The sequence below is a fragment of the Leguminivora glycinivorella genome, chromosome 22 (assembly GCF_023078275.1).
Source record: "Leguminivora glycinivorella isolate SPB_JAAS2020 chromosome 22, LegGlyc_1.1, whole genome shotgun sequence".
NCBI lineage: Eukaryota > Metazoa > Arthropoda > Insecta > Lepidoptera > Tortricidae > Leguminivora > Leguminivora glycinivorella.
In genome coordinates this window covers 3,880,334-3,902,673 of record NC_062992.1, presented here as the reverse complement: position 1 = coordinate 3,902,673, position 22,340 = coordinate 3,880,334, and the positions used below count along the sequence as shown (strand labels likewise).

The 22,340-nt window shown below is 38.8% G+C and overlaps 1 protein-coding gene across 2 annotated transcripts in view; it reads left to right on the top strand.

Annotated features, from left to right (window-relative positions):
* The window catches only part of LOC125237702 (nucleolar protein 4), a 297,005-nt gene that overhangs the window by 25,762 nt on the left and 248,903 nt on the right, over window positions 1-22,340 (top strand). The gene's annotated exons all lie outside the window — the stretch shown is intronic.

Genomic DNA, 22,340 nt, shown 5'->3' with positions numbered 1-22,340 from the left:
TAATGTTTACTTGGGTGTTTAATCGAAATTGCATAATGCATTTTTCAAGGAGACATATTATAATGCGCTTATGAACTTATATTGACCGTGCTGATGATCACAAAATAACCGTGATCATGTGACTGGGTCGAATCAAAATGGTAATCACGGACATTACAGTCTATCCCGGTCAATATGAGTGCAATGAAATTATTAACCATTAATCATTCAAAAAGTCTTGCTAGACGTTAGTTTAGTATGTACCTTTATAAAAATACTGCCTTTTATTCTAGGCTTTTGTTTTTATAAGAAATTGAGTGTATTCTTTACAATATTCATTAGGCGTTTTCCAAAATAAATCTCGAAAATCGAATGTCACCAAATTAGGACGTGTTTGGGCTCATTCTTCTCAGAATCACCAGCTGATTCAATCCTGACGATAAAAAAATGTGTCCTCATTTTGTAACCGCCGCCCTTAAATCTCAAGAAAGGTGGTTCTCAATTCGCCTGCATTTTTTTTTATGTTTGTTCCACGATATCTCCGCCGTTACTGGACCGATTTTGATTTTTTTTTTATTGAATGTACCTACTCGTATATGCATACAAATTGGTCCCATTTTTATCAACCCCAGTTCTGATGATGGGATCCTGGAGAAATCGAGGGAACTCCTCAAATCTGAAAGGCATACATATGGTGATTTTTATGGTCATTTACGTCCGGAACGGTGACATTTGGTGTAGTGGAACTGCTGATGATGATCAGAACGGAACTCCTTAAATCTGAACGGCACGCTTATAATGACTTTGGTATTTTTATAAGAACAGCTTGCGTTTACGTTCAGAACAGTGACATTTGGTGGAGTGGAACTTCTGGTGATGATCAGAACGGAACTCCTCAAATGTGAACGGCACACTTATAGTGACTTTCGTATTTTTATAGGAACAACATGTATTTAAGTTCAGAACAGTCACATTTATTTGTTAGGAGATTTGTTCTCTTTGTTACTATGATTACATATTGAGTTTTCAAATTTTGTCAAGCTCGATTTCTTATAATCGGATATCGGATTCATGAAGAATTGAGGAAACTCTTCAAATCTTAACAGTATACGTATATTCATTTGTGTTTCCATCAAATAATCAAAGATTTATATTAAAGCAGTTTTAAAAAATACGTACACATTTCTACATAATCCAACATTCGCAAGTACCTTTCACCAGAACCCCAAAAGCGGTGGTTTTTTTTCTTAAAAATTATTTCTTTTACGTCACGATTTTAATATGAACTTACTACAAGCGTGACGTATTGGAAACTCGAATTTTGTATGGAAAATTTGGGACACATTTTTTTATCGTCGGGATCGAATCAGCTCCTGATTCTGAGAGGAATAGGCCCGAACACGTCCAGATCTGGTGAAATTCGATTTTCGAGATTTATTTTGGAAAACACCCCATTGTACTTTTCGGATGTTACTTCTTAAGAACACAAATATTGAGACGTCGTGGTGAGGAATATTTGCAAAAGCCTCTTATCTCCATGACTCGATTATGTATAAAACGATATTGCCACTTCATGAAAATAATACAATAGTAATATAATATTACAAAATTTAGCTCTTATTTTTAATGATACTTCATGAAATATCATTAGAATTGTTTTTTGATGGACAATGATTTATATTTGTTTTGAGCATAGATATAGAAATTTAATTGAATTAGTTTCTTTTTTACTTACTTGTAGAATTTGTATAACACCTTAAATCACCTTGTAGATACGCCCGAGAGTACCAGGTGCTGATAAATTAACAAGAGTGCGCCCGTCCGTGCAAAACTCGTATAAATAATAGTCGCTGACAATCTTAAGGTGCGCGCAATGAAGCGTGAGCTCAGCGGGCATTTAAGAGGATCGGGGGTTCGAGGGGCGTCGAGGGCATGTGCACTTTGACTTAATACTTGCTCTCGGTAACCCCTGAGTCCCTGGTACACAACGATTTTAGTTTGCATACTTTCAGTAAATTCAGTTTTTTTTTATTGTTTAAGGTACTTGCAATTTCTCCGGACGATATCATCCTGCCAGTAATTCGACGCTGCCACTTTTTACTTTAGTGACAGCCTCGAATTTGACCGAATTCTATTGCAAACAAAAAATATTTTTACTCATTTAAAATGTTTGAAACAAAATTCCCGTTTCAGCAATAAATTCAAAAAAATAAAGCAAAATCGCAATTTGTACAAACGCGAATGTTTGAAGCAATAAATGTTTAATCAACAGGTTCGCCAGAAACGATATATAAACAACATAAAATAAAATACAACAATTTCATTCGTATTTCATATGAAATATCACTAAATCAACCGCTGTTGAGATACAGCTGTTTGCTGACAGCTCCGGATGACCTTAAAATGAGGTTTCTTAAGCAGTTTTTTAAGGTAATCTAGCAGTTAATAAAGCAAAAACAAATCAGTATTCGTCATAAACATAAACGTTTAACATGTTCATGTTTTATATATAAATAGGCTCGATCCTCGATAGCAAATAATGCAAAAACGTAAACGGGTCTAAAATCACATTTAAACTATTTTGTGTTTAAGTTTTGGCCGGTTTGACATTGAAATTACAGTCTCAAAACACCTTACCATGCTTAAACTCCAGTAAGAAAGTTATAGTATGTACTCATTTATTCGGATGTAATATGCAGCGCGATTTAGGTATAGTCTGTCTAAGGCAGCTATTCGCTCGTACGTGATTTTGGATTTAATGTGGTGTGTATAAGTGCGGCGTAGCGACTGCAGGGAATGTCGAGCGTTCGGGGCGGCGCGGCGCGGCGGGTGAAATACGAGGTGGTGTCGCCCGTGTCACGGATCCCGGCCTCAGTGAGGGGACCATTAGCGGGAGCATCGATAATCGGTTGGCTCGTCTTAATGACAAGGGACCGTACTATGGTGTAGTCCGCATTTTGCTTCCCTGAATATTATCGTTGGTTTTAGTTTAGATGTATTGTATTTATAATTTAGCGGCAAGAATGTCGTGTCCCTACTTGCGTCTCGCCGGTCGCTCACATCACATGCAAGCGATTGCCCGATTAGGCGAGGGAGCCGTCAGCCGCAGTGGTGCCTTTGCCACTCAGCGCACCTCGTGAATGTTATCGGTTGCATCGTAAAAACGCGAGTAACGCGACATACCTATTTGAAACGATTTTACCTAACCGACTTTTTGTTAACACGTTTGACAACACCCAATGGCCTTGACGCGTACACTGTCTATTCGTATGGGAGTAAGTGAGAGCGCGATGTCACTAAAAGAGGGCGGTGGTACGAAAAGTACGGAAAAATATTAAAATAAAATAGAAAGATACATTATTTGTTCAAAATGTTTCGTTAGTGTTTTAGATATGTATATTTTTGTTATTGTAATACTAATTAAAGACAACTAAGTGAATCATTGAACGACATAGAACCGTTTAATGACGAACTCGACCAATCTTTGCATTTTTTTTTCTATCGAGCCGATTTCATTAAATGTGTATTGTAATTTGTAATGAACGACTTAAAGCAATTTGATTGTAATAATTATTCATATATTATATTGTAGTTAATTACTACGAATTATTTATTGTTGACGTGTAAATTGGTTTTATAAATAAAATATTATGATTATTATGATTATCATTATGAGTACGGCTATGTTCGTTGAAATATAACAATAACCTGTAATTTACTTGCCTTACTAAAACTAATAGTTTGTCTTAAAAAACTGTGCAAGTAGCATCAATTTTGCGCAATTGGGCGTTGTCAGCCCCCTAAATGATATATTTTGGTGGGCGGAATGTCGCGTCCCTATTTTTTTTTTCTCGCCACTCGCATGCAAGCAATCAGGCGAGCGAGCCGCGGCGTCGCCACACGGCCATCGCCACTCAGCGTGCCTCGTAAACGTTATCGGGTACATCGTAAAAACGCGACGTAAAACGGCGACCGACCGGAGGCTACGAATGATTTTGCCGACTTGATGCTTCTAATTTTTCTTTGACTTCAGCCGTACCGATCTAAAGATTATCATTGTCTAAAGTTTAAGATTTCTTAGTTAATATTTTTACGACTAGGATGTCTATTCTGTATGCGTTTTGTTTATGTTTGAAAGGCTCAAAAAGACGCAGTTTGCTCACTTCAGTTATTTAAGTAGTCCGGTAGAGAACAAAACTTAATAAAACATTATTATCAAGTCAATAAAATGGGCATTTCATAGTACTACATATTTGAGCGGTTATTACACATTTCGTGTTATTTCCATATTTTTTATTTTATTTATTTTATTTTATTTTATTAGAAGACTTCAACCCCTCTCTTTCAACCCCTTTTTGCCAAGAGTGGCACTGTAACTTAATAGTTCATGTGCTCTGCCTACCCCTTTATGGGACACAGGCGTGATTATATGTATGTATGTATGTGTTAGAAGACTTCGAAGTCCAAAACCTTACAATACAGGGTTTTAATCTCAGTCTGCGCTAATATTGAATTTCTCTTCATTCCTAATGATGTTAAAAATGTGACACTTCAAACCGGGCACCTTCAACCTTTTATTTTTAAATCTTGAACAGTAAATAAAAAAAAAAGAAATTAGCAAAACGACCAAGTTCCACGAATGCCATTAAACGACTGAACACTTTCCTCGAATTTGAACATAACTTTTTGACGTCTTCATAAAAATACTCGCGCTTATAAAGCTGTAACCCTTTCAATGCTTTATTGCTTTCAAACGGATTTGGCTCTTAAGAGCGAAGTAGTACATTACGATACACCTGCGAAAATGGAAGTAACCTTTTCGCACGTGTATCGTACGATGTTTTTCGTACAGATGGCCGAAATTTCGACCTGACATATATGAACTACTTTTCGTACTAGTGCGTAAAATAAAACACCATTTGTACTGAAATAGTACATTACGATGTACAGGTGTCGAAAAATGGAAAATCGACACGAGTTACGAATTTCCTTCGCACTTGCACTGAACGATGTTTTAAAGTACCGTGAGTTGCAAAAGTGCATGACGAATTTATCAATGAATTCACTCATAATTTTTCCATGCAGTTTCGCAGCCCACTGTACTGTACAATCGTATATACATATAGCCCTAAGTTTCGACCTTTGGACATGGCAAGTAATGTAATACTTTGCGAGCTTTTGCCCGCGGCTTCGCGTTAGAAAGAGACAAAATGTAGCCTATATGTCACTCCATCCTTTCAACTATCTCCACTTAAAAAATCACGTCAATTCGTTGCTCCGTTTTGCCGTGAAAGACGGACAAACAAACAGACACACACACTTTCTCATTTATAATATTAGTATGGACACAGAATATATAATAGTACAAGTACAGAAGGCCCACTGCTTTGATGTTCACTAAATGCCGCCTTTTTAAATGCCTATAAAATTCTAACTAAGAAACGAGCCGCACGTGCGCAGCGTCGGAAGATAGGGTTGCCTATTACTTAATACTCAGATAAAATGTTATATTCAAGTCTTGGGTACTTTTTAAGTATATATGTTATTTATATATTTTTCTCAAACATGGTATGAAATATTGATGTTATGTGCCTTATAATTGGCAGCGAAGTATGACGTTGCAGGTGCGGCTAGGACGATTGATAGATAATGGAATTTCATACAAACCTTGCACGCCAAGGCCGGCAAAGTCCTCTTTTTTAATTTCCAAACACAGATGATTGTGACATAACATCCAGGTATTTAGCCAATTAAAAAAAAAACTATAAGGGGCTTTATAGACGTGCCGACTGCAACTGGTACGGGCCCTAGACAATATTTGATTTTGGGTGCGTTTTCATACAAAAAAAATTTTTTTCGTTTTTTTTTTATTTTTTTTTAACTTTTTGTTTTTTTATAAGCGTATACAGGATATCAAAGGGGAAGGAAAATTCGATTATTTTTGCGCTACGACGCACCGTTTAGGAGATACAGCCATCCAAAGTTACTATTTTCAGTAGACTTTATTTATTTCATACCATGTTTGAGAAAAGCACTATACATACCTCGGCGGGAAATGGGGTTGGGTCTATATGTCTTCGGCCGGCAACCCCCTTTGTCCCGGCCTCTGTAGTAATGTACTATTGTTTAAGTCCCAACATCACAAGTCTTATTGAACTTTTCCGTGGGACTTAATCAATAGTAGATCTGTCCTATTTTATTCATGATGTCTATTTAACTAAGCATTATTAGCCATTCCACACCCGGACATCGCATATGAACATTCAAAAAAGACTCGCGACGTAAAGTAACAATAGAAAGTGCGAACGTGCGTTCCGTGAGAACGCGCGCCACCCCTCATTAGGCCGCGAACTCGCGGCCGCCAACATGTACTTGTAGCGCGGCGATAGAATCGCGGAGTGAGCCGCCCCTGGTATGGATAAGAATGTTCAGTTGGCTATCTATTTCAGCACATTGACATGATATTGACATTTGAAACTGACAATTCTGTGCCTATTTCTGGGTTGATAAGTAACATTGTTACTCAGCGTCAATATTCCCTTGTTGAACAGGCATGAACGGCGAAGTGTCACTGTCGGGCGACAATTTTGTCACTATTGTGAAATAGGCCACTGATGTGCGTATTTGTCGTTTTCGGTTCGTCCTGTTTTTAACCCCCGACGCAAGTTATAAGTTTGACGTGTCTGTCTGTCCGTCTATGGGTGTGTCTGTCTGTGGCACGTGGTGTGTGAACGGATGAACCGATTGACATTTAGTTTTTTTTGTTTGAAAGCTGAGTTAGTCGGGAATGTTCTTAGCCATGTTTGAAAATTGGTTCACTATGTCGCGGTCGAGGTTTTTTCAAAATTTTAATTTTTATTATTGTTAGTTATAACTTATAAGTTATGACTAATTTTGTGATTCTCAGAAAGCATTTCAGATAATGCCGTAATGGGACGTTTTGATTTCGACGTTTTAAATTTAATGTTAGATAAAATTTACTGTCGCCGAGAAAGATATCAAGGTGCCAGTAAAAGAAAGCTTAAAATTCTACTTTGTTGCATCTTTACGCCGTGTCTTGCGTGGGCGACGATCGCGCTACCGTCGCCGTCGCGTCTCATCGCATCGTCTACTTCCATATCGATAAGGTTTGATTTCGTATGCGTCGCATCGCCGTCGCGCGACCATCGCGCGACCGTCTCCCACGCAAGCCACGGCGTTAACCGTTTTAATTGTCTGTCTTTATATGAGATTGCTAAAATTTATCGGATTTTAACCTCCGACGCAAAAACGACAGGGTGTTATGTTTGACGTGTCTGTCTGTGTATGTCTGTGGCATCGTAGCTCCCGAACGGATGAACCAATTTAGATTTAGTTATTTTGTTTGAAAGCTTAGTTAGTCGGGAGTGCACAATGAGCTGTGAAGTAATTATGAGATACTATTTTGCTTAATAGGTTTGGATTGATAGGCTTTAGAAATCATAATATCAATGCATTAAAATCGAAGTTCATTGACGCAGGTAATGCCCTTAAGTGGTGCAAAGACAACACAGTCTTAAAACGTCCCCGGGATGACCTTTAATTCGGGACATCCCGGCGTCATATTGGTGGATATGATAGAGCATTGTTCTAAATTCCTAGTACTCAAATAAAAAAAAAAGTCTTAAAACTGTGGAACCTCAAGAATATGGGCTAAATTGTCAAAACTGAGGCTGTTGAGTCATGAGTACACATTTTACTTTGACATTTATTCTCTATACCTCTTTGGTACCGCTTAAAACGAGCAGCGGAACTTTCAAATACGTACCTCGTATATCTCAGTCTCATTAGGGTCGCCCGCAGCCGAATTCGCACCCCTATTAGCATCCGTAATCGAAAGTTAGGGTCCGCTGACCTCAAGGGATCTCGCCTTCTGCGCGGGACAGCGTTGAAGTATCAAACTAGTGGTCCAATATTGAAATTTTACAAATTTTCATGAAATTAGTATTAGTGTTGACGACCGGTCTGGCCTAGCGCGTAGTGACCCTGCCTGCTACGCCGCGGCCCCGGGTTCGAATCCCGGTAAGGGCATTGATTTGTGTGAGGAGGAGCAGATATTTGTTCCTGAGTCATGGATGTTTTCTATGTATATACTGAAGTATTTGTATATTATATACAGGGTGTCCCACGGCGATGTCACATGGAGGGAAAGTACCTTAAATATCATAGATAGCATATTTTGCTGAAAGAAGACTTCATTTTATTTTCAAAACTTAGTAAAAGTGCATTAAATTTTTTTTAATTTTTACTATGAGGACTTATACAGGGTGTATTTGGATAGCGGGTCAGTAAGGGCAGCTATGAGATCCCGTAGTCCTACATGAAAATAGTCTAAGGGGACCATCCACCAATTTCAAACTGATGAAAAATGGCATTTACAGATTTTGGAAAAAACATACAGGGTGCGAGAAAAAGGACATTTTTGACAAACTTTTTTGACGCCAATCGATCCCATTCCTATCCAGGATCAAAAGCTTGTATGGGACCAAAAATAAATTTCCCTCTAGAAAAGTCACAAATCACGAAAAACTTTTCCCATACAATTTGTATGAATTTTTTTTTCCACATGGTATTTTTATGATGCCAATCGATTCCATTCCTATTCAGTATCAATAATTGCTTAGGGGTCAACTCACGACAATGCACCAAAAAAAAAGTTTGTCAAAAATGCCCTTTTTCTCGCACCCTATATGTCTTTTCCAAAATCTGTAAATGCCATTTTTCATCAATTTGAAATTGATGGATGGTCCCCTTATGTTTAAACATAACTACTGTCCATGTTTTTCTTCTAATTCTGTGGTGCTTTATTTAGTGCACTGCATAAAATATTTTAAGTATAGGAAACTTTAGCCTATTTTCGAATTTAACGCGAGCGAAACCGTGGGTAAAAGGTAGAGTATCATATTCATCTAGTATATTATATTTTTGGTACAAACAACTCCGAATTTCTTAGTACAGTTATTACAAAAGCCTCTTATCTAAACGAAAGCATAACACGGCAACACACCCAAGACATGTTTTCTTGTCATTTGGCATTAACGGAGAGATATACCTAGCCGACGTCACAGTCGCTCGAAAATCTTCCTTTTCATTCTCCTTGGGGAGGATGGAAAGTGGCCCCTCTTAACGGGATTCTTGGCGCGGTGTGTTCACCGCCTTTCGATACATGTTATGCCGTGGCCTATTTTTATTATTATTATTATAAATGGGCTTACTCTTGGCCACAGACTAGCCAAAGGTAGAGACGTGGCCTACGATGGAGTGAGCTCGCCCGGAAGATGCCTGTTCACTCTTGATTTGAAGGTTGCCGGGTTATATGAGCTCGGAAATATAGCCGCCGGCAAGGAATACCACTCCTTGCCAGTGCGCATAAGAAAAGAAGAAGCAAAGCGCTGGCTGCGTGCGAATTCGCGGAATATCTACCAAGTAAGGATGGAAACACGATGGAAACCTGCCGTGCGTCTAAGAGTCCGATGGTAGAATGGGGACGGTGGAATAAGCTCGTGTAGCTCTTGAGCGCACTCCCCTACTTCACAATAGTGATTATTGTCGCCCGACAGTGACACCTCGCCTTTCATTTCCTGTTCAAATAGGAAATGCTGCCGCTGAGTAACAAAACAATGTTACTTATCAACCCAGGAAAAGGCACAGAATTGTCAGTGTCAAGTGTTAATGTCACTGTGATGCAAAGAGGATCGAGTATTATAGAGAGTTACTGTCAAAGTAAAATGTGTAATCACAGTGCACAGACTGCCATCTCTCGACACAAGCTTAAAACTTTTGAACCTCAGTTTTGACAATTTGGCCCATATTGTTAGCTTGCTATGTGTTACACTGTCAAATATTAATATTAGCGTCATCTAGCCGAGCGTTCCTCAAAGGTGTAACGCCATCTAGGCCACCCCTTTTTCTCTATGGTTTTGAGGTACGTTTTTTTCTTAGACTTTATCCGTCTATACGGAGTTACGTATGTCTTTGCTGTGATGAAATAGCCCAGGCAGTCAGCTATTAGCTCTCCCTATCGCTCTTCTGTAGTGGCGTGACAGAGCGACAGAGCCAGATTGCGAGCTGTGTTTCGATCGCCACGTAACGTCAACGATTGTCAGTTGTCACTTTGGCTTAAAACGTGCAGGGAGTGGGATCTTTTAGGCGCAGGTCTTTTTATTTGACTAAATATTTTCCACAATCCAGATTATGGAAAATATTTCCAGTCTGCTAAACGATTAAGGCACAAAGAAACTCGTTTTGGGCTAATCGCTTTTGCGCATCATGCAGTGCTCGCTATATTCGATATTAGAAGCAGTAAAACATTTGACCATAGTCAGGCCTACGACACTCGCTCGCGGTCGCGAGTTAAGCACCTACCCGCTAGCAGGTGCCTCGAGGTAACACGTGGCGGAGAGGCGCCACTAGTTTTAGTTAAATGAAGCGTAGGTATTTGTCATTTTGCAGACAAGTGAAGGATCTGTTATACGTTAGTAACTTATTAATAATCTATGCCATAGTCTCAAGTGGTAGGAGGTAGGGCATAGCGAATGATATTCCGCTTTGTGTGGTAGGGCACAGCACAGCGGATTATCATCTCGCTCGAATCTAGAGCAGAGCCCAACTGGGGAAGTACCTCCGCCTTACAGAAGACCGCAGCCAAGTAGCACTAGACCCTACTCATAGTATTGTGTTCTTGCCGGTGAGAAAGGCTGCCAGAGCTCAACGAGGGTGCGGTGTGCTGGTGACGGAAGGATCTACGGTACTAATTTGTTCCGTCTAGTGTCCTTTGAGTCGTCGGCAAACCAACGACCTCTCGGAACTTGTACACTCTTTTTTTGCTGTGTACATAACACAGCAAAAGGGAGTGTACAAGCTTCTAATGGGTTGGCAACGCGTATGTGACACTCCTTGAGTTGCAGGCGTTCAAAGGTTACGGTGACCGCTTTCCATCAAGCGGACCGTATGCTTGTTTGCCACCGACGTAGTATAAAAAAAACTGATAGAATCTGCAGTCTAGGATGGAGCATGTTTCCCCAAAAGATGTCATATTCACTGTTGACTTAAAAAGATCATATATACCTAGTATTATTTATTCTGCGCCCTTACCTTATTTAAAGATCGGGTTTCCATCCCGGGATCCCGGGATTGAGGTTATCAAGTTATCAATGCGAGGCTTTGACGGCGTGTATTTTACTCGTAACATCGCGTGTGATACAGACGAGCCTTTGAAAATGTGGTTCGTACCTACTCCGTAAACAGTAGGCGTAGAACTGTTTCCATGATAATTTACGCACTAGATCTGATCTCCGACTTCCGATTTCTTTCCGTCATTCTTTGGATCTAGTCATCTAGTGTGTAAGTTAGGTGCCATAGAAATAGTTCTACTTTTACCTAGTTACCTACGAGTATGCGATTTTAGTTATAACTATGTAACTAGTCAATATTGAGCCGCACGACTACAACAGTCACTCAGTCATGCAGCTGCATAATATACCTCTGGGTTCAATTGGCGTAAAGGACATTTTGGCGAAAATGAGTTATATATACAGTTTTGTTCAGAATTTCAAGCGCTATCGATCTGTGTAGTTAAAATTTCGATATCTCTTAAAAAGTTGCCTTTACGACCAAGATTTTCGACTATGGACTTGCAAAAATAGCTTTTCTGAAGGGGCGTAAATATCAAGTCATTAATTATAAATTATTATTTGTGTCGTAAAGGAAATCTACAAATAAAAATATAGTCGTAAGTCACCTTGTTATATATTGTTGCCCTATAAGCCCTTACTTTCTAAGGATCACTTTCTATAGTAGTGTGATAAAGTTGGGCGTAAAGGACAAGTTTTTTGTTCTTCGTCCTTTACGACCAGCACTAAAAATATTTTATCCGCAACTGTAATCGATACCTTTGGGTTCAATTGTCGTAAAGGACATGTAATGCAGGTTTCCAAGAGAAAGATAAACCCACTTTTTTGTTTTTTTGACCTATATTTGTGACGTGTATAAGAAAAATATGCAGATTACGAGTATCTTTAACCTAGTGTAGCAACCGTAGTGATAAACTAAAGGATTTAGAAGATAGATGGCTGTAAAGGACACGTCAACGTCCTTTACACCCATGATTTGATAGGGTCGTAAATGACGGTCTTAGATGATTTTTATACAAAGTCGGGGCGTAATTGTAACCGAAATGGTACAAATGTTGTTCTAAGTTTACAATTAAAAACTGGAAAAATGTATCAAAACGTACTTAATATGGCATCAGTTTAATGCAGTATATTATTTATCTAAGCTATCTTAGCAACAAAAAAGAACAAGACTAATATTTTATATCCAGTTTTGTAATAAAGAAACAATATTTGCTTAAAAACTATCTAATACTTTGGCAACAAATTCAAAGTTATTTTTTTAGTATTCGCCGCTGTCTGAATAGTCAGTAGGTTACGCATTCAGTCTTTAATTCTAGCAGGGAAACGCTTTCGTAGTATTATTATACTGCGGCGAGATGTAGGTAATTAAAAAAAAACATTATGGTAATCAGGGTACGTACCCAAATGCACAAACGCTCACGATAATATCTATTTCGTAGCTATATATCTTTATCGCTCTTGCGTATTGCACCAGCAGGCCTAGCACATGATGGCCGCGAGAGTATGTCGCCGCGAGATAGACTACCTGTCCTTATGTCATTAATACGATTAGACAAAGACGTGTGATCTATCTCGCGGCGACATAATCCCGCGGCCATCATGTGCTAGGCCTACAGACTGCATTTTTGTCGGCGTCTGTCGTCGACGATTGCCATTCAGCTACGCCGGCAGTAAACTTTAACAGTAGACTATACTAACATTTAGTGCGACAATAACAGGTGCGTTTCGCTAACGAATGAGCGTTAGCGTTTGGTGACTTGGCTATGTACCCAGGTACTTAAAGCATTGACTATAATATTTCTAGGATTGAACTCATAATTAAGATTATTCTTATTTAACAGGTTTAAGACTAAATAACAATCTTCTGTTTTAAAATTATCAAAAATATGAATCCACATAGTAGGTAACTAGTCTTGACTACAGTTTGTATACGCGTCCTAACTTGCGTTTATAAATAAGTACTTAACTCTTAGTGGTTCTTAAAACTTCTTTCTACTTTAGACTTAAAATTACTGTCGTATTAATATAGTCTACTATTCACAGTTGCTGATTAAAGTTTACGTGATTACAATTAGTGTTTTACTTAAACTACGAAAGCGTTTCCCTACTAGAATTAAATACTGAATGCGTAACTTATTGAGACAGCCGAGCGGCGAGTACTAAAATAATAACTTTCCAAAATATTAGATAGTTTTTAATCAAATGTTGTTTCTTTATTGCAAAACTGGATATAAAATAGTCTTGTTCTTGGTCTCTGCTAAATATTTAGATAAATATACACTGTAACACTAATGTGGCTATTCTATGCCATATTAACTACGTTTTGATACATTTTTCAAGTTTCTCAATTGTAAACTAAGCTAAAAACAGTTGCCATTTGTACCATTCCGGTTACATTTACGCCCCGAATTTGTATAAAAATCATCTAAGACCGTCATTTACGACCCTATCAACTCTAATTGTTCAAAAAAGTCGTGGGTGTAAAGGACGTCCATAGCATTTTGACGTGTCCTTTACAACCATCTAACTTCTAAACCGTTTAGTTTATCACTACGGTTGCTACACTAGGTGAAGGATACTAAAAATCTACATATTTTTCTATATACGTCACAAATATAGGTCAAAAAACAAAAAAGATATAAACATTTTTCTAAAAAAAAAGTTGTTTTTTGCTTCTCCTGAAAACCTGCATTTTGTCCTTTACGCCAATTGAACCCAAAGGTATCGATATGTGCTGCTCAAAATGGACTAATTCCTTTATGTGTTTTCATTTAATTTTAGTTTTTATGCCGACACGAACGAACGTGTCATAAAAAGTAAAAACATGTTGTAAACGCCATTGTGTACCGTACCGTACTGTTGTTGTGTCCTACACGGTGACATTCAGATTTTGTTTTCAATTAGGTATATATTTTTACTTATGTGTGTTGTTTTTGAGGCGTTCGAAGTTATTTTGTGTTAGAATTTGTTTGGTTATCTTCAGCTGAAGAGCTAAAATATATATTATTATAGCACTATACAGCAGGCTCGCCACGATGCAGTCACCGAGGCCTATGGACGCCTGCAACTGATGTCTGTGAACGAGAAACTGCCCCGATCGGGTGATTCCGGCTCCATTCGGCTCGTAATTATTAGGATTGGCGCAGACTTCGCACGCACATATAAGATAATTATTAGTAGAACCCTATTATATGGACAGGGACACCGTGAGCGTGACCTCTATGCTTAGTTAGTTGCCATACAATTCACTTTGACGTACACTGTGATATGGTTCCACAGTGGCATAGGATTCAAATTGATTGACTACACATTGTCAGTGACATCGAACTTGGCCTACTACGTCTGTTTGTTGTTACCACTGCTGATTTCTGCACGCCTGGTGTTTGTCGCGCAAGCCGATGCCTCACCGCAGTCACGCGTTGCCAACTTGCTCAATGTCAATATATGTATCACTCACTAATCAGTAAAGAGATCTTTTCACGTCTATTCAGAAAGGGACTTTTACCTGCTAGGCCTCATTAGTGGCACGTGGCACGTAAACGCATCAAACTGGTACTTATATGTCTAATTTTTGGTGTCGGCGTACACAGATCTCGTGAGCAAGGACCCCGCTAAGGGTCCCCCCAGATGTAGAGTCTCGCGAGTGTAGCGTCGGGCCAACCGTATGGAAAATGATGCCGCGTCGACGTCGCGCCGACGCGGCGTCAGGCTTTGCCATACAGTTGGCCCGACGCTACACTCGCGAGACGCTATATGTGGGGAGACACTAAGGATAAGGGCGAGCGTTGCTTATGTGCATATCTGCCGCCATCAGTGTTCCCTTAGTTTCCTTATATGACACCGATGGATCGAGATATTCGAGATGGAGTGGTGCTATTAATTCCTGATGCCAGCATCCCGTCGCCATACTTACTTGCTTATTCCCTTGGTTCAGTGCTCCAAAATAAGAGTTTGCGTCCTATACAAGACAGGGCTTTTCCCGGTACTAAGTACGATACTTCTCGCCATTTTGAAATGGAGTTTGCACACAAATCCGCCTTCACAATGTTTCTCCAGCGATACCTCTATGCTTAGCACATGATTGCAGCGAGAGTATGTCGTCGCGAGAAAGACTATTACTCGTCCTTATGTCATTAATACAGTTAGAAGAAGACGTGTGATCTATCTCGCGACGACATACTCTCGCGGCAATCATATGCCTAGTAGGCCTACTGGGTCGGCTGGGTCGCCCTGATATCATCAGACTGCAGGCCCGAATCTAGGAAAGGCGTAGCCAAGTTTAAAGGGGCGCCAGCGCCAAATTTTTACTTCGTCAAGTCCTAGGGGAACCAAATTCTATTTTTTTTGGTGTTTTCCACTCCCTCCCTCAAAAATAAAAGATTTCTGTTGAATTTTCAGTAAGAATCACCCCAAAACATAAGTGATTGATATATCACTTTCGCTTCCTACTAAATTGCTAGTTTTCGCCTATAGGTAAAAGTTATCTAAAGACATCACGGCGTCTTTGATGGATGGGAAATTACAACTTTCGCGAAGTGATGGTGTGCAGACAACTAACTACTTGAAACTACTATACAGGGTGAATTATGAGACGAGCAGGATTAGCTATTTCGATGCCGTGGAAGTTAAAAACGTGGATTAAAAATTATTCTATAGTTAGTATAGATTTAAAATTATCAGCCGTCCTTAAATAGCATATAAATAGCATTTCGTCAATTTCCACAAACTTTCGAACGGCGATTCGTGCGTTAGTAATTTAAAAATCGGTCCCCAGGGGCCCACTTCTCGAACAATATTAGTAATTAGACTAATATTATTAGTCCACGAACTGTCAAATCGTATGGGTTAGCTGTCATTATAACACACTAATGTCACTAATATTATTAGACTAATATCTTTCTATAGACATGCGGGTCCCAGAAGCGACAAAAATTCGTGAAAATTCGTGAATTCCGTCGACCGCGGTCTCATTTACGCAATTACGCTCGGACCGCGTGCGTGCTCTCGGCTTAATCCACTTTTAATTTTGATTGATACTCCCTCGCCTGTCCGCTGAATAATCCTGGGACTGCGAAGGTCAAGCCTGGTGCGCTGTTTCATCACAAAATAAATTCTTGTAAGTATATTTATTTACACTAGCGTTCTCGGAAACCGCTCGTAGTAGAAGTAAGTAGGGGTTTCGGGGGTGAAAATTCGAAACTATTTAGCTTAGTCTTAAAAGTCGTCCCTCCCCAGGAAACGCAAATTTCCGAGTTTTAGAACTCCAAGCGAAGCTCGGTCGCTCAAGACTAACAGTCCTTATGTATTTAAGGATAAGGATACAAATGACACAAAGGACAACTGTACAGAAAGGACGTCAAAAATCTCATAATAAGCTAAGCTGTTATAACACACGCAAAGTGACGTAAAGTTGTAACAACCCTAATAATTGCTGCGTAGCAATGCGGACCGAACTCTTCCAAATTCGGTAAAATACGAGTAGGCCAGGCCCTATTGGAATGAGTCCGGTTTCCTCACAATGTAAGTTACGCTGAAGGTTAGGTGTGCACAGAAATGAGTTAAAAAATACTCGTGGTGTCTTTACTTCAAATTGTTACCCACGCTACCTTTTTGACCTCTCTTAAACACAAAATACTATAAACACAAAGCTACAAAAATAAATAATAACCGAAACGGCAAGTGTTATCGGCGGGGAGCCTTCGACACAGCTGACAATATGTCCCCACAGCGACCCACGCCCTCATTACGCGATGCCGTACACCCGAGCTCGTTATACGTATACAAAGTAGGTATAACAGCTGCGGGCGGGCGGAGCACACTAGTTGGCAATGTTGGCATAGCTGAGCACCGTTAATCAAATAGTTAACTTCGATAATCGCTAATTAAAGTAAACTTCGTTAATCGTTAAAGCGATACATTTTGACAAATTTAACGGAAGTTAAAGTTAATCGATAATCCGTTAACACGTGATAAAAATTGAATTTTACTTGCTTCAGTAATTCATTAAATTGTGTTATGTTACTATAAAAGCCCGAAGTAGGTACAGCAAAACCTCTTAAAATATCGTTAAAAAAAATCGTTACAAATATTTGGTTTTGAAGTGAATAAAATAGAATAGAATAGCGGCCCTGACACTAATATGTATAAGTCGCCATGGTAAAACCTACTTGGGATTCACCGAATCAACTAAATAACCTCGTTAATTAACGATTAACGGATTAACAAGGTAATGTCCAGCTATGCTAGTTGGATAAACTTTATCGCATCGGTGCGTCCCTATCACACTTACAAACAGTGCGAAAAGGACGGCCTGTTGTCGTTATATCGTTTATATCGTTTATCACGCGACCGTGCTTGCCTGTATTGTATCGCAAGGAGGGAGGTAGTATTCAAAACTATGGTATTTGAGCCCTTTGGCCCCTTTGAGTCAGAAACAAATAAGGGACATCGATCTAGCTCCAAATTAAAGAGGATTTAGTACATTATAAAAATGTGTAGTCACAGAGAATAGACTGCCATCTCTCGACACAGGATTAAAACTCCAGGGCCCGATTTATCTTTCCACCCTGTATACACGGTGAAATAGAAAGGACCGTTCTAACTTTGCATAGTGACTTTTGAGGTCATAATGAACAACGTGTATTATGTATTTGTCCCCAACAGTCCTGTAACAGTCCTGTATGTATTTGTCCCCAACAGTACATATAATAAAGAGTACGATCGTACAGTATGGGTACTCCCGCTCCCCACTGAAAGTGCCGCCCATTCTCGGTCACCTCACAGTTACCGCCTGTCAAAAACGCAAACAGTCGACCTGTCATATCTCACTCATACAAGCACAGTACGCGCTCACGTACACGAGCTTAGACTGTGTGCTGGGAACGCGCCTCTTTCATATATTTGATTGCCAGTGTCCGAGGTGTGACCCAACTAAGCGGAGCTCCACGTTTGTAGTTTTGTAGCCTTGGCAAAGTAATTTATATTTGCTAGTGATGGTACCTACTCATCGCCAATGGATGCGTTTATATCGTAAAATTCATAAAAGTGATTGGCTGGTCCGGCTAGCAATTGATGTCAAATGCTTGCGATATCAAAATGTCTAGTAGATTTGGTATGGATGTTTAGAAATTGCTAAAACAGTTGCTGCAAAGCGAATCGGTTAATCGGTTATTTTGAGATAAGGATTGTACCAACGAATAAAAATTATGAAATTGTTGTTATTTTGTAAGTTTGACTTGTCTGTCTGTCTATTTATCTGTCTGTGTGTGTGTCTGTCTGTGGCATCGTAGCTCCCGACGGATGAACCGATTTAGATTTAGTTGTTTTTTGTTTGAAAGCTGAATAGTCGGGAGTGTTTTTAGCCATGTTTCACGAAAATCGGTCCACTATGTAGGGATTTTATCAAAATTTTAATTTTTTATGCAGTTTTTTTAAGAAATCGAAGGCAAACGAGTAAGCAAATCGTCGCCAGTCCGACTGTCTGTCAGTTTTCCTTGCATGCTTGCGGGTCGCATGCTTCAATGACTTTTTTGTAGTTTGGGAGGTTTATTTACAACTCTTATACTCTCTCTTTAGTTTGAATTCGTTTTTATGTTAACTCTTTTTGTTTTGATTATTATTATTGATATTATACAATTGAATGAATGCATGTGAAATAATTATATTGACGATCATAATGTAAATTCGTATAGGTTAACATAGCATAATTTATAATGTAATTTATCATAATGAAATAAATAAAACTAAACTAAAAAACTAAACTATAAGTTCTTCTTCTTTCTAGTCTGTTCGGAAAGAGAAAACCACTTGGCCATATATTTCACGACTTTTTTTCCGGACAGACTGATCATTATATAAGTAATAATGTCCAAAGGCACCAGGAGCGCATCACGTATCTCGTTCGCTACCAGGGCAGCATAGCTGCGACATTACACAGACACGAGCCATTAGGCGCGCCGGGGCGGCCGGAACGGGCCCTATTTCCGGAAGGAAGCGCCCGGAAGCCAACCGTCCGCCCCGCTTGTCGCTACTCCGCTACTTTAGCTATAGCTACTTATGGCGGCCTGGTAGGTATAGTGATGTGACGCTTGCAGAATTGAGTGATTTTAAAGAAGAGTCGATATTTACCTACATTTGTTACCAGAGAGGACAAGTTTTGAATGCCCTGTTTCATGTGTTTCTTTCATTTCAATACCATCTCCAGAAACTGGATACAATAAGCTAGTTTCCTACTAGTGCTAATATGGAAAAATACTGAGGAGTGACGTCACTGTCAATTCATTTACTTTATATCTTTCTTTTTGACTTATTAAATAGAAATTATGTTTATGAAATGAAATGAAAGCATTTATTTCGGACACACATCCATATTATGTTAGTAATAACTTAAAAACTAAACTAAATATACGTTAGTAGAAAGTATAGGTAGCTACAATTAGACTGAAGATGCAAGGACATCCAGTGCGTGAGGATAGGGCTGTCCACCCTCTCAGCAATCACCTTCAGGAGAGTGTTGGTACTGCCTCGCACGCGCTCGCACAGAGACGCCACCCGCTTCCGCATCACGGCGTGGAAGCCGTCCGTCCTCCAGGCGGCGAACATTCCTGACGCACTGCAGCGCCAGGGCAGGCCCAACATCCCCCTGAAGGCGTTATTGTACTAGACTTGTTAGATACATAACTACTGGCCATAATTTTCTTCTAATTAAGGTCAGCGTGGGAAAGACCGTCTACCCAGAAAGACCGTCTACTGAATATAACTTTTGTATTTTTATATCTATCACTTCTTACACCTCCGAAGGTATACCAGTTTTTCATCCTTAATCCATTGGTCTTCAATAGATATCCCTAGGACGAACACTAGTTAACAAAAAACTTGATTCGTGATTCGAATTCGACCATCGAGTTCAACATAAAATTAAAATAAAATAGAAGCAGTTGGAATATTTTGTGCATTATGTATGTAACGTAGTAATTTAATAATCGTTCTTCCTGTCTAGTACAATTAATGATCTTAAAACGCGTTCAAATTTATTGTTTTATGTTCTGAAATATGTAACTTCGAAATTGTGCCTAGTATAAGAGTAAGGCACCTTTTTTAGGCTTTATGGGAAATAAGTCGAGTTTAAACGGGTGCTGTAGGTTAATTTTAATTATAAGTTTCGGCTTTGCTTTTGTCTGGACCTGAAAAAAGAAGGCTATCAACCTCATTTACGGGACATATGACGGACTTGCCTTATAAATAGAAAAATGCTGATATGTTGAAAATATCAACGTTATTTGTTCTAATATCTATCACATTACTCCCTGTTATTACAGAATATAACAATGAACATGATTTTGATACTTATTTCCATATGAAATTACGCGACAACGAGCACTAGACGGTCTTGCCTTAATCAGCGCGTGGGGACGGTCAAACCGCCGAGCCTTAAAAAAGTGATTTTCATCACATAAGTTTACTTTAACTCACCAAAGTATTATAATAGCTGTGTAGACCATGGGACCAGGACCATGCGGATCACTCCTCATACTTTATTTCAAATAAAGTATGCCGGTCTTGTCCGCACTGACCTTATGTGGTGCTTTATTTCGTGCACTGCATAAAATATTTTATTTTAAGTATAGGAAATTAGCCTTTTGAGAGAAGGGTCACTTGTAACTTTCAGTTTTGAGAAATGGGGCACTGGTCTCCATATAATTCGATATCTATCGGATAACAATTTCGGCAATAAACATCTTTTTAGGGGATTTCATCGTAGAGAGTCAATTTTCATACATTATTTATTGTAGTTTTGGATCTTCACCTCCGACACGACACTAGACTTCTATGCTAAGATTTGACACTTGTGTCGCTTAACTTCAAACTTGGGTAAATCCATTCTGCTTTATGGTTGATTATGATTATATAAAAAAAAAAATTATGGTCTGAAATATAATCAACCTTATGAGCATTTCTGTTTTTTTTGCCACTTTTATGAAGTGTGATATTTTTGAAAAAAAAAAAAATGCTATTTCTACTCAAAATTACTAGCTTTTTCAATCCTAGTAGTTAAAAAAATTGTCCCATACGATTTTTTCTTATTTTGTTACCATTTTCCGTACATGTTGTATGGGGTAACAAAAGAGGAAAGTAACAAAAATGTATGGAAATTCTGGGACACTTATTGTCTCCCAGTGAGATCGAAAGTACTCGTGATTCTGAGTACAATTGACCTAAAATTCCCTAAAACAATAAAAAAAAATTTAGTGGCAAAAAAAAAAGAAATGCTCTTATAGCAAAATGGATTTACCCAAGTTTGAAGTTAAGCGACACATTTGTATTTTTTCCCTAAAACCTCCACATTACATATTACATCAGCCGAATGGTAAAACGTTTAATTATTCGTTAAATATTGTCGACAATAGCAATGTAAGCACTAATTATATTAAATAAATATTCCTACATCACTTCATAATTTTCTTTGATCACCGCTGACACGTCTGACGTCCAAAACGACAGCCTGAGGGGTCCTACCCCTTATTATAACCAACGTTTGCAAATTGTACGGACTGCTGCGAACTGGCAACCTTAGTGCGTTGTCACATTTATTATAAATAAATAAATAAATATTATTATAGGACATTTTTTTTTTTTTTATTATCCGATCCGATATCGGATATCGGACCGATATCCCATACATTACAGGTGCCACCTTTCATTTTTTCCATTGAAATCCTTCCGACATCCGATATCGAATCGGATAAAGTGAAAACGGACTTACCCTGAGCCTTATTCAAAAATATACTTGTCTTCAAAATATTTTAACCCGCGACGCAAAAACGACGTGGTGTTATAAGTTTGACGCGTCTGTCTGCCTGCCTGTGTGTGACTGTCTGTGGAATTGTAGCTTTCGAATGAATCAACCGATTTATATTTCGTTTCTTTTTGTTTGAAAGCTGGATTAGTCTGTGTTCTTAGCCATGTTTAAAAATCGGTCCACTATGTCTAGGTCTTTTTAGCATTTTATTTGTTTATTTTAACTCCTGATTGCTACTCATTAGCATTAAACATACTAATTTGTTATTTCTTTATTACAGGTAAGAACCGTAGCCATACGTAGCCAGACCTTTACACTATAAACACAGGGCGCTGCCGACATACATCAGCTTTCAAGTAAGGTACTATCTTAACCTGTCACAAAGCAACTTCTCTTTTAAGAGATAAGGG